Raw genomic sequence first — 14229 nt, 5'->3', positions numbered from 1 at the left:
TTTAAAGTGTAAAGATAAAAAGGACCTGCTCCCAAGGCAGGTTTTTGTACTCCATTCTTAAATTCTCAAATACAGATGAGCTCATTTTGACAGCAATTACTGGGTAAATAAGCTTTCGAGGTGATTAACTTGTCATCTGGAACCTTAATGACACGACTAAAAACTGAGAGTACACTCAAAATTAGCAACCTTTTTTTTTTTACATAATATAAATAGTCTTTTAAACTTTGTTACAAGAACACATGCTACCTTCGGTATTATATAAGTAGAATTCCTTTATTAGTCCCACAACGGGGAAATTAGATTTTTTTCACTCTATTATTATTTTTCATTTTACACACACACAAGCCCGAAATACACACACATGCACAGACAGGACCTATATACATGCAATTAATGGAGAGATGTTAGAGCGAGGGGGCTGCCAGTGACCAGCGCCCCAAACAGTTGGGGGTTCGGTGCCTTGCTCAACAGCACCTCTGGGACCGGTGACCCTCCGGTTCCCAGCCAAGTCACCTATGGACTGAGCTACTGCCGCCCCAGCTTTATGCATAGCTATAAAGATTTTCTGTTTATAATTAAAATATAAAAAGGCTCGTAACGCCCTATAATAGCACACTATGGTAATAGTCCTCTAGATGCTTTCTCTTGTGTTTTGAATTGCAGGCAGGGAAGTTAATTACATCTCATAATCATGAGCAATGATGATGAAGAGATCCAGAACCTTGCCGTGCCATATTTCTCTCTCCTGCAGTCAGAAAACTGGTTTTCGCCAGATGTTCAGTTTAATTTGAGGCCAATTTTGACTAAACTCTTGGTAACATGACCAAGTGCTTTCAATGAAGAACCAATCATTGACATAATGACATCAATTTGCTGTGATCAATCTGCTGTACAGCAGTACATGCCAGAATGCAGGTTTCTGTCGATTTAGCTGACGTATGTAAACATCACAGTAGATCACAAACATAGGAGGGTTCAGATGATTCTTATTTGTATCATGCCCTGCTCAGGGATACTGTGATGTTTCTGTCAAAGTTGAAAGAATCGAAGGACAAAATGAAGTTAAACCTGGAGATATAATTGAAAAAAAGTCTACAATGTTCTGTGAGATTTGAGCTTGCATCATATAAAGGCAGGGAGGAAGATGTTCCAAAAATTGGCTTTGCAAATGTTTTTTGAATAAAGAAAATTAATTCAACACTCAAGGATACACACAATGGGTATGGTGAGTAAAACTGAATGTAAGTGGAACTTTTGTAAAACAAGAAAACACAACTGGGCATCCTTGAACTTTACGTCTTTACTTGATGTTGTTGTGTAGTGGTCTAGAAAAGTTACCACTGCAACTTCTAGCAGCCAAAAAGAAGGTCATCCTCTCTCCTGCAACACTCACTATAATCAGCTCAATGCAATATTATTTCAATATTATGAAAGCTATGTTCAGATTTTGATGAAACTATATTAGAGATATGTTGGTTCAGCCTTATTATCATTTTACAGACTGCAAATTGTGGAGCTGTTGAATTGAAATTTGTTATACGGAGAAGTGTTTCCAATATTTTTTCAACCTCATTTGTATAAATAAAAGTTGGCTAAATATTCCAAACATCTCTCAGTACAGCATCAATGACCAAGACAGAACAATGTAAAAATCCTGAAGACAGGATTTATTGCAGGGCTGTTTTATTAGACTGCATTCATTGTGTATCTAATAACCTGGCACACGTACCTACAACTTGAGTATACTGTATATCTCGTATTGTTTCCAATACAATACCATTACTCACAGTTGTGGTTATGAGTGGTTCGGTATAGTGTATACACATATCTGATAGAGCCTAAATGAACAACTGTAAAGCTAACCATATCCTTGGCATTCAAAATGTGTTTTTTATGTTGTATATAACTATGAATTGTGTTATGGTGTCAGTTTGGAAGCTTTACGGCTGCAATTCATTGTGCAGTCATTACCAATGATTTCCTTTCAAGGCCTTATTATGAGTATTTTGAGGGAAAGTGATTTACAGACTGACTTGGATCCTGCTGGGATTCATCAGGTTCTCAGAGAGTATTGTAATAGACAGCTTTTCCACACACTCAGCTCCTTGCAGCTGATATTGATGTTTTTAGGTCTAAAATGGCTTCCTGTTATTGTCTTCTTCCTTTCATGTCATCTTGATGTAATTTCACCGGCTAAATGGCAGAAAAAAGAATTCATGCATCAGGGCGTTTACTGGATCTCTCGATGATACCCTTTCTGGGAAAAATTGACAAGAAAATGAAGTAGGAAGAAAATGGAGACTGCATCATTATGTGTTGAACAGCAAAAAAACTAAAACATATGAAACCACTGAAGTTAGAGGGTTAATATATGCAAGTCATGCAGTTTTTAATTAGAACTACCATTGATGATGCCATAAAGTTACTTGTTCACGATCTTCAGCAAGTGATACAACACAAACATTAAAAGGATGTGATAACTCATTTCAAAAACAGTTTTATTGTTATTTAAAGTGATTCAAATCACGACAGAAGCACAGATTAAATGACAATTTATATTGCATATTCCAAAGGCAGTATGTATTCAAATGTGTATAAGACAGAACATGCACCTGGGACTATCTTGGCAGTAAATGCCTGAATTTTCTGTCTTGTAAAAAAAGCTAACTTTGAAAATAATTACCCATTTTCTCGTTATTTGTCCAAGCAGCACACTAAGCTGCATGGTATTATTGCCTTGAAGAATAAATGGCTTCCTGGCTCCTCCACCAGTATATTACTCGGCAACTGAACAGCCACTGCATTAACACAAAGAGACTCTCAGCACCATCAAGGCTATCACAACTAATTTCACACATATGATCACTAACATGCATTGAGAGCCAAAGTGTACTGACAAAAATGGAGGCTTACGTGAAATGGAGTGAGACGGGGGATGACATGTAATGTCATTTTTTTGCACTGAACAGACAGGTGATGTACAGCCTGATCGATTGCACTCACATATAAGAGACAGCAGGCAGGATTTGTTGCGCAAGAGCAATGGTGGACTTGACATCCTTTGAGAGTGACAGTGTTTATTGGAAATGAAAAAGGTCTAGTTAGATGGCAATGATAGATTTATGTGAAGTAAAATGCTGTGACAGTACACAATTACCTGCAGGTATGTGTATTTTGATGACAATGTAATGCATGCATCACTGAGAAAACTGCATGTGTGATAAGCAAATTTTTTTTTTTATTATAATGAGTAATTAAGACCCTTCAAAACTTTGAATGACTTCTGACATGTACAGCAGTGGTTCCCTTTGGGCTGTCAAACTCATTTGCGTTCGTGGGCCACATACAGCCTAATTTGAACTCAAATGGGCCCGATCAGTAAAACCATTGTATAATTACCCTTAAATAACAATGCCTTCAAAGTTTTCCCTTTACTTATTTTAATTGTAAAGAGGTACAAGTTTATTCTTAAAACGTCCACAAATAATGAACACTATCAAATATGATGAACAACCTGAGATAGCTTGAAGTTCCACTCCAGACACATTTTGAAGTATGTAAAAACGACTCTGCTGTGATTAATATTTTGTTTCACGAAAGTAAAAAAAAAAAAAAACTTAATTTATTTTTTCTGCATCTTGCCTCGCTTCGCCCACTGTTGCCTGCATTCGTACCCATGCTACCTTCTCCCCAAGGTGGATGAGCCGGGCAGTGGAACCATTTGGGCAGATCGCAGTATGGTGGGTGCGACTCGCTGAGCAATGGGTGGGTGTATGGACGGTCTCAGATTCCAGGCTGCCTGCCCATTGAGCTAAAGTTAGAGATCTGGAACTAAGTTATTTATTTGGCAGCCTAAAACCGCCTTCAGTCAGACCCGTGCCCAGATAAAGAGTCTGTCGTCACTAAAATCAGTGACTAGAAGACTTATCAGAATGGTAAGTATAGTTAGCATTTGTTTCTGTTCTTTGTTAGATTGTAACTGTTAATGGCTGACATCTAATAAGGCAGTGTGTTTTCTCTCTGACAGTCCGCTTTGAGCTGGGGGTTTTGGGTTTCTTTGCCGGTGTCGTGTCCAAGTCGTTCCATTGTTGAATAGTGTTTCCTATATTAGACTGCGATTGGTTTAGTGATGTACCAACAAAAGTCATACTAGCCACAGATGCTGTACATTTTCCATTCCCAGGTCTAGAAAGAAAAGTCTAAAAAAACAATGTGTGCAACACAAATATACCTAGATGTACCTTGTGATCCTTCAGGAGTGGTCCTGGCCCAACGATTGGGAACCACCGGTAGGAATTCTTGCTACATGGCTAAATAAAAGTACTGTGCTGACAATGAAAATGTAGCACAAGAATCTCACAGCCATCAACTCTATGATTGAGCCAGAGGTCCAACAACCTGAGCTGAATATACATGAGAGCAGCTTCTGTCTGCCAATCACACAGATGAGAGCAGTGCCCCTCAAAGTGTTTTAAAATCTAGCATCCATGCAAACAAGGATACAGAGACTAGAACAACATGAGTGCAATTGACAGCAATTGATGACATTCGGAAAAGCTGAGGGCAAGTCTGCCATAACAATCAAAACCTCTGTTGTTACAAATTCAGAGCTCCCTGTACTTTTCTATATCTCCGTGCCAGTCACAGCTATGGCCAGAGGAATTATTTTTTCGGGTTGTCTGTCCATCCCATTCTCATAAATGCGATATCTCAGGAATGCCTCGAGAGAATTTCATTACATGGGGCACAAACAGCCTCTTGGACTCAAAGATGAGCTGATTAGAATTTGGTCGTCAAAGGTTATGGGCATACTTAAACATACCCACCGTCTGGGAAGTGATTGAAAACTGTTTGGAAAAGTGCAGGCACTTCCAATACTTAGCAGGTGTTCAAAATTCAAAAGGGTTTAGTGCCATAATCCGCTCTTCTTTCAATGAAGAAATAATCTCCAGTTCTAGCATAACTGATGCTTTTGTAGCATCTATGCTAAGCTCTATAAGAACCACCCTTGTTGTTGTTTTGAACAGTCACCAAACCATGTCACACCTAAACCATGCCTGAAGCTGCCGGTAGCCCATTGCAGGATGCTGATTGGTCCAAATCACTGTGATTCAGACACGAACACATTTGAAGCCTGATAAGAATGATTTTACTGTGATCCTTGTCTGATTTTGTGATTTTTCAAGAATCCAGCTTTCTTACAATGTGATAAGGTCACTGTGAACTCAAACCCAAAACAAAGCACATTTTGGCCATCAATTAATTAATTATTAATTGATGATTCTAAAATTGCCCGTAGGTGTGAGCGGTTGTCTGTCTTTATTTGTCTCTATGTGCCCTGCGATAGACTGGCGTCCTGTCTACGGTGTACCCTGCCTCACAAGATCAACTTCACTGTGACATCATAATACTCTGCAAAAACACTTTTCTGGCCATTGTTCAACGCTCAGATACTGAATTGATGGCAGTAATCTTGGGTACCCACGTTGAAATTGTGGTGATTGTATAGATCTTCTGTGATGTCTCTGTTAGTTCTCTCAATGGACATGCACACTAATAGACAGCAGAACCAAAACAAAAAAGCTTAGGAAACTCAGGTAAAATCGATTTTATATATCATATCACAAAATATTTGCCTCAAGATGCTTCACAATCTATACAGCAAGTACATTGTCTATCCATAGGCCCTCGACTTGGATGAAGAACAACACCAATGCTTTAAACTTGTCCTTCATCCTTGTGTCTGGGGTGAAAAAGGTTATCCAAGATGGCTTTGATTTTTGTCACTCGTCCTCGTCCCCGCCATTGCCTCCACACAGTTCCAACCTGATCACCTAAGTGGCCTTCCTTAACAGCTTGTTGAGACGGCTGACCTCCAGGCCTTCATGTCACCTCCCCAAAGAACAGAGCACTGGCTACAACACACATCTGCAGTTGCACACACTGAAAGATCTGAGTCTCCTCAGAAAAATGTCGGCTCTGTTCCTTCCTCAAGAGGGCTTCAGTTTGAAATCCTCTTCACTTTCTTTACCTTTATAATGAAAACCAGGACAGGGGTCCTCCTGTTTCTGTGGCTCTCCACCACAAGCTCATTGGTTTTGTTTTTTTGATATTGTGCTTCAGGTTACTGTAGTTATACCACGTGATGCATCTCTTTATATTAGCCCTGCACTCAAATGAAGACATTTCTCACTGGAAATGATTCACTGAAATCATGTGTTTGATTTGACTCTACATGTTATATGAGTCGGGACAGACATGGATGTAAACTGCTCATTGACTGGTTGGCGGATACAACCATGTTGTGATTATTCTAGTTTCAGATAAGTAAAGGAATTATAAATGAGACTAATATGAGGATAATAAAGCTTTGATTGGGGTTCAAACTTCATAGTATTAAGTATCAAGTATTAATATGTGTTGTTTGAAAATGTTCCTGGTAGGGCTGTGGTTAAAAAATCGATTACCCATTTAAAATTTATATTCATTTGAATTCATATCAATCTTATTTTAAGTTATATAAGTTATTTTTGGGCCTATCTGTGGCTTTATTTCAAAGAACAGCTGAAGATTGATAGGATACAGCAGGGAGGGAGAAATGGGAATCAGAATGGAGCCTGGACCGCTACGGCGAGGACTTTAACCCTCTGTATATGGGGCCCTGCTCTACCAATGAGCCACCCGCCTTCCTGAAATATCAATATTTTCTTGGTATCATATGAAACTAAAATACTTAAGGTATCCATTGGTACCAACCATGTCATTCTACCTATTTGGAAATGCAGAATGAAAGGGGGTTAACACTGCAAAATAAGACATTTTGAATGAAAATGTCACTCAATGTTCACTGACTGAAGAAAGTTGCTCTTTACTGTGTTAACTGCTGTAGTGTGTTCATGATAAAAAAAAAGTATATTAATGTAACTGCTTTGGGATCGATTCTTAACATAAACTACTACTATTTTAATAATGCAACAGATTAGAGGACTTCCTTGTACAATTAACAGCATTAGTTCTCTGAGAAAACTGGTTTTGTAGGCAATACCTGTGGTCCCTGGTTAGTTTGAATTTAAGGCAGATACTATACCCAACTGACTATCCACCCTGCTGGTCCGGTCCTTTGTTTGCTAGGCATATGTCTTTCACATGATCCTTTTGTATTTGATTTACTTTTCATGCAGAGAGTGTGTACTTGCATTTCATGACATCATGCTCATTTCACACAATTTCCAGCAATAAAACGCCTCTGATCTCAGCACTCCCCACACGCAGCATTGATTTTCCTTCCTATGAAATCATGGGGGAAACCAGGAAAGCTGTCAGTTAATCCTCACTTGAGAAAACACGTTATCACACACACACACACACACACACACACACACACACACACACACACACACACACACACACACACACACACACACACACACACACACACACACACACACACACACACACACACACACACACACACACACACACACACACACACACACACACACACACACACACACACACACACACACACACTCACTTACTTCAATTCATTGGACAGCTTAGTGTTTAATCTGATGTGGCTCAGGTTGGGCTGGTTACCAGACAGTGGACACATTTTTTCACAGTCTGTGTCAAAAAGGTTTTCAGGAGGTAAATCAGGTAATGTCAATCAACCGAACAACTGCTCCTTGCTTTAAAACAGCAGCTACGTTGGTCTTGCTGCTCCTTTACTGTTGAGCAGGGTTAAGACGGGAGGAAAAGGGAATCACAGGAACCATTAATTATTGTTTGCTGCATTAAATAAATGAGTCTCAAGTTTAGGCTCAAAATACTGAGTCAGTGTCTGCTTCCCTGATACTGGCTGTAAGCTTATTCAGAATGGAAAAGCACTGCAACTGTGTCCTGCAGCACTGCGTAACAGTAGTGCTGAAATCTATTCTGGAAGAAACAGAACCATTGGTAATTTATTGAGGGGAAACGTTCAACTGTAGAAGAGATGCATAGTGGTCTATTTTGGAGTTCAGTGATCATTGGATCAAATTTTGGGTGGATTAAGTCTACGTCAGAATCCAAAGTCTGATGAATTATTTTTTATTATTTTCCTTAGTGCAAAATAAGCTTTTTGAATAAAATTATATGTTTACATCTGTAAATAAAAGAAAGTCATTCATTTGTAATTCACTGTTTTCCTTAGCTGTGCTATAATTAAGCAGAGTTAACTAAAAACACTTTAGATGTACATTTTCAGGATTCAAACATTTCTTACAGCCAATGACTAAAGACACAAAAGTATTAAACCTGGGGTAGACAGTTTGTTTTAAATGAATCCATAATAATCTTTCATCATATTGAAATTCAAGTTCTCTGAGTGCAGACCAGACTTCTGCACCCCTCTTGACTCTTGTTTTCAGGCTTTAGAAGAGAGAGAGAGAGAGAGAGAGAGAGAGAGAGAGAGAGAGAGAGAGAGAGAGAGAGAGAGAGAGAGAGAGAGAGAGAGAGAGAGAGAGAGAGAGAGAGAGAGAGAGAGAGAGAGAGAGAGAGAGAGAGAGAGAGAGAGAGAGAGAGAGAGAGAGAGAGAGAGAGAGAGAGAGAGAGAGAGAGAGAGAGAGAGAGAGAGAGAGAGAGAGAGAGAGAGAGAGAGAGAGCTGCAGGAAGAGGTCTCACTCTGCTTCAAATATTGGCGTTTATGTATTTGCTTTTATGCTTTTTACCTGCTGCAGCTTTAAGTAGAGGCACAGTTTCAGGAGCTGTTTTGCAGTGACAGGGTTTAAAGAGAAAGTCTACGGGATTTAGATGCCACTAGCGGTACAGATAATACCTGCAGTGGATTAAGTGTATTTGTGATCTGGGTAAGGCTGCAAACTGTGTCATCTATAGCAGAGGCTGCTGTGCTCAAGATGTTTTCTGGCCTGATTGTTTGTTGGTTCATTGTGCAAAAGATGATGTCAATGTAACTTTGTGTCAATGTTGTAATTGTTGGGTCTATGTAAATCAATAGAATGTGTCCACTGTCTGGTAACCAGCCCACCCTATGTAAATCATAAATAAGTCATAGAGTGTGGTCTTTACCTAGTTTGTAAAGTGTCCTGAGATAACTTTTGTTATGATTTGGCACTATAAATAAAATTGAATTGAATTGAATTATAATCTGAATTAGAACTAATGACCTAAAGATAAAGGATTAACAAATAAAGTTAGGCCTGATTAAATCCCTGTTGAGAACTAAACATAAGATCTTCCATGGACAATGAGATTGTACATAAACACAGAGTTTGTTAGAGGAGAAAAGTCTATTTAGAGAATATTCGAATGATGAAGTACCGTAATCCTATCCTGGCTTGTCTGTAATGAAATCTGGAGTTGTAGGTAAACCTGAAAGCAGAATGTGTCCTGACAGGGGGGCGTGTTTCCTCCGGGAGCCAGGGGCGGCTTGTATTAAATCTGCATTTCCTCCCAACACTGCCAAAGTGCTGTAATGTGCAAAAAGACAAATTGCAGTTACCGTCCGTGAAATGGCCAATACAGCAATCTTCTTTTATTTACAGATGATATTTTCACTTTCACAATTTCCATATATCATTCTCACAGTCTTGGATTGTCTAATTAGTTTGAAACCATAAACCATTTTCCAACAAAAGGTCTATTAGAAATCACAAACAGGTCTCTAATGTATTGACTTACTGCACAGCGGAGAGACGCTCCGTTTGTAATGAATTTTTATGTCCAAAATATCTCCGCATTTAGCAGCACTCGCTGTTCCAAAATGTTCCCAGATAAACACAAAAACACTTACTGTCACAGTCAAGTTTTCTATCTTTTGCGATTCACTTTCTGTTCAGCTTCATATGTGACAACCAGAGGGAAACAAACTCCTTTTTCTTGTTCTGTCTACAGCAGCCAGCAGTTTACATAAGCTATGACAGCCTGAAATATCCTGAAGCCGACAGACACAGATGAGATGAAAGTTACGGTTTCTCCCTTTCTGTACAGCTGTGCAGTCTAAAATAAAAAAAATAAATAAATGCAGCTTGACCCTAATCATAGCCTTTTGATTCTTTCCTGATTTGGGAATTAGCTGGACACAGCTAGAGTTAAAACTGTGTTTAACAGCTAGATGTCTAGGCTACATGACAGTTGATTCAACAGCACTTTAGATGACTTTATTTCTATGCAAAGCAGACCCTTAAATGTTTAAATATAATCATTCAATATAGCCAGACATCTGAAGACCAGCGCTTTTCAACCAAATCCAGTCGAGCTTTAACCTCAACGTCTAGACATCTTTTGACCAGCAATTCGGTGCCTGCTGTTATATAGTCAGAATGCTTTATGTACACAGTAGGAACTCTGACTGAAGTGGTATGCTGCTTTACAGCTTTGATGATCCAGAGTTATATATATAATGTTGCATCTTACAAGCCGTCAAAAAAGTCTGAATAAAATCGACCCTCAACTCCGCAGTGAAAGCAAAGTCACAATCAGCCACAAAGTTACCCCTGGCATCAAGGAAACGCTTCTCTCTGAGCTTTGTGTCAACTTGATGTGAAGAATCGTACTTCCTCATTTGCAGTGTGTGGGGATGTCTGTCTTGGTATCTCAGCCACCTGCTGACAGCTCCTACATTTATGCATAAGTCTTAGAATTTCTTCTAGAAGTGGGATTAAATTTGTGTCACTCTCCACATTGTTTTGCACTTAATACTGAGTTTGGACACCAGTGCCCACGAAGCCACTTTGTGCGGCTTCGTGGGCACTGGTGCTGAACTCAAATCATAGAAACGTGTTTTAGAGAGGTAAAGACAGGCCTCATGTATTCAGAGGCACGGTGTCATGCTGTCACTTAGCAGCGTTGCTTTATTCCTCACAGCCTGCCATGGCTATTGATTTCTGGCCCTCAGTTTCCAGACAAGGGACTGGTTTTCTGTGGTATTCAGCTGTGACACTATAAAGTGGATCGCCTGTTTTTTTTTCAGAAATACATCCAAGTGCTTCAAGACTGATGACGGCTGTGACTGCAGATATTTATTTGATATGTTCACAAAATTACATTTGATGTTCTTGTCTTTACTGTAGCTGGAGGTTTTCATAACGAATGCTATGGCTACACAGGACATTTAGTTTTTAAGCATTAATGTTTTGATGGGAAGTTTTACCCGTGGAGGTCCTGTAGCTGGGTTGATAATATATTCCTCTTGTTTTTAATCCTATGGCACTGTGCATGTTGTTGGACCGTAAAGCTGTAAAATGAGAAACCTTTTCAGGCTGGTTGGTCGGTGGGCGTGGCTTGGTTCTGGCTTGACTTGGTCACAAACTTTCTAATTTAACAGCTAAACGGTACACTGAATTAGGTTTCTGAAAACACTTTGTCTTACTGTGAGAAATAGGGAATACAGTAACAGATTCTCAGTGACTGTTTTTCTTCAGGCCTGGTAGAAACTAGTAAATGCCATTAGGAGCAGACAGAGAGGGCTATTGGAGCAGACAGGAACACAAGGTGGAGGTACACAAGAGAGACACATTCATTTGTCACAGATCGTCTGTCTCATTGTGCTGTGAGGATATAGTGACAGAAAAAATATATAGTTTTCATAGAAAGTTACCAACTTCAGATTTAAGAGCATATTCTTTCCTTTGACAGTCTTCTTTACTGTGGGGAATGGAGGACAATCTGGGTTAGAGAGCATCAACCACCATTTAAGATGAAGAAAGATTCAAAAGCTGCAGAAAAACAGAATTGCAAAACCTAAACACGTGTTCAAGCGTCCCGGTTGTGTGACTTTGTCCGCCTGTTCTAACCTCCAGGCTTATTGAAGGAATGATATTTTGTCCGATTGAGAAACTGTGAAGAGTGTGGCTGTAACAAAAATGTACAGGGAAAACAAATGCTTACTTCCCTACATATAACTAGATACATTTTAAAAGGACTCCTCTCCCATCAGTGTTTCTCATGAAAATGACCAACAAAACAAATAAAAATTCCATTTACAGAAACTTTACAAACTGGGCAACTGTGGCTCAGTGGGAGTGGGTCGTCCTACATTTGAGAGATTGGCGATTTGATTCCCACCTCCCCCGGTCCACATGTCAAAGTGTCCTTGAGCAAGAACCTGAACCATGAATTGCTCCCTGTGCTGTGCAAGGGTGTGTAAATGTGGTGTGAATGGTTACATTAGACAGTATGTAGAGGACCACCGCCATCAGTGTGAATGTCTGTGTGAATGGGTGGATGTGACAAACACTGTGAAAAGCGCCTTGAGTGGTCAGAAGACTAGAAAGGCGCTGTATAAGTACAAGTCCATTTACCATTTAAAATTCAATCTGACTTTTCACAACTTTTTAATTAACAAAAGAAAATGATAGATAATTGGTCACGGTGTTTTGTTTGCACTTTCTAGCCCATCTCGGACCAGATTAATATTCAGGAAAATATATGGGTAATAAAATATTAGCCATTCTCCTGATGCATCAGATCTACCATGTCTGTAATGGGTGAAGTAAAGATTTCACCACAAAATGACCTGAAAAGCATCGCTGAAGACAGATGTCACTGAATAGTGTTACCTGTGAGAGTTAGCTTTTTAGTTTTTCCCCACTTTCCTCCTCTACAAGTTTGACAGTTATTGAAGCTCCTTGAAAACATGCTTTGGTAGCATGTGGAAAAATCCGCAGTTGTCCACCTATTATTCTTTTAATTCATTATTAATTTGATAGAAACAGATATTAAATATAATATATATTGTACTTAACCCTCTGCAACTTCACCACAGTAATTATATACAGTATATGGTCTGTAATTATTCCATTACTGATGTCCTCAGGTGCAAGTAGAGCTTAAATAGGATTATAAGCAAGATTCTTATAATAACCAGTATCAAATGACAATGTGGAAACAATGAGACGATGTGAATGAGGTTGCTTGAAGTGATGAAATTACAGAGAATTATCACTTGAATCTGCAGCTTCCCTCGGCTTTGAGGTGCTTTATAAGGACTTTCAGCTCATTATTTCGCTGTGTTATAGTGTGCTTTTTGGCTGCAGCAGTGAAAGAACACGGTACACTACCTGAGCACCAATCATTGAAAACATGGTGGAGCATTTAGCAGATAAAGAGCCAGATAAAAAGAAGGAAATCCGAGCTAAAAGAGAGTGAATATTGGACTTGAATTCGCAAGGTGGTCAAAAAGACGACCCCAGTGAATGATTATGTTGCTACGTTCACCGTATCAATTTAAAAGGTGATAAGTCAATGTTGTGTTCATAATCCTTTTACCACCACCAAAGCAAATCAGTTTTGACATTTGCAAAATCATTCTTAAACCCAGAATTTCTAGGTTTTTCAACCCTGAGCAGAACTTTATTTTTGCGCCTCATTCTGGTAAAACAGCAATGGGAAAAGAGTTATTCTTTGGTGTGTATATTACTCTGAAGTATTTGTAATAATGATGAAATATGCTTTTATGTGTACAACGTTTTAAAGTAGATAGAAGGAAGAATTGAAAATGCCTCCAATACTATGCACCATTCCATAATATACCATGTTATAATTTAGCACCCAAAAAATCTGTAAGTAGATTATGATCTTCTTCAGTTATAACTGATGTCAAACTAGATAATTAAAGACAATTCTGTGGCATTCGTTCCTGTATGTGTTGATTCATGTTCTACAAACCTGAGCCCGGCCAGATAACAATGATAGAAATCTTATCACATCCATACAGGGGTAATATTATACAATATTTTTATTTAAGGCATTGGTAATGGATCGGTACTTGGTATCTGAAATATACAAGTTCAGGTATCAGAATTGGAATCAGAAGGAAAAAATGGTATCAGAACATATAGTATCTACAAAAAGGAGGTAAGCCTTCAAATACCACAATATGTTTTTGTTGTTGTTGTTCAAGTATAGTTTTCCTCTGATTTTGCTCATTGAAAATTGTCCCCACATATTGTATACTTGAACTTGCCATACAGTGGAAGCACAACAAATACAAAAGTACTTATTATGCTGAACAGCTTAAGCTGTTGGTGATATTAGAGCCTATGTCCACACAGTGTGTGGGCAGCGCTTCATCCAGTGCTGTGGGTTTTGTGTCTCTGGCAACAGCATTAATGTTAGCTAAGTAGTACAATGCTACGTTAACAGAGGATCGACTATACAGCTAACAATAAGCTTACAACATGAATGATGATAAAAGCACATCTCACAAGCAAAACTCAGTGTCCCCTT

The 14229-nt window shown here is 38.9% G+C and overlaps 1 protein-coding gene across 1 annotated transcript in view; it reads left to right on the top strand.

Annotated features, from left to right (window-relative positions):
* luzp2 (leucine zipper protein 2) overlaps positions 1 to 14229 on the top strand; it is a 155740-nt gene that overhangs the window by 95405 nt on the left and 46106 nt on the right. The gene's annotated exons all lie outside the window — the stretch shown is intronic.

This window comes from Echiichthys vipera (assembly GCF_963691815.1).
Source record: "Echiichthys vipera genome assembly, chromosome: 1".
In the NCBI taxonomy this organism is placed as follows: domain Eukaryota; kingdom Metazoa; phylum Chordata; class Actinopteri; order Perciformes; family Trachinidae; genus Echiichthys; species Echiichthys vipera.
This window is presented reverse-complemented; position numbering and strand designations above follow the sequence as displayed.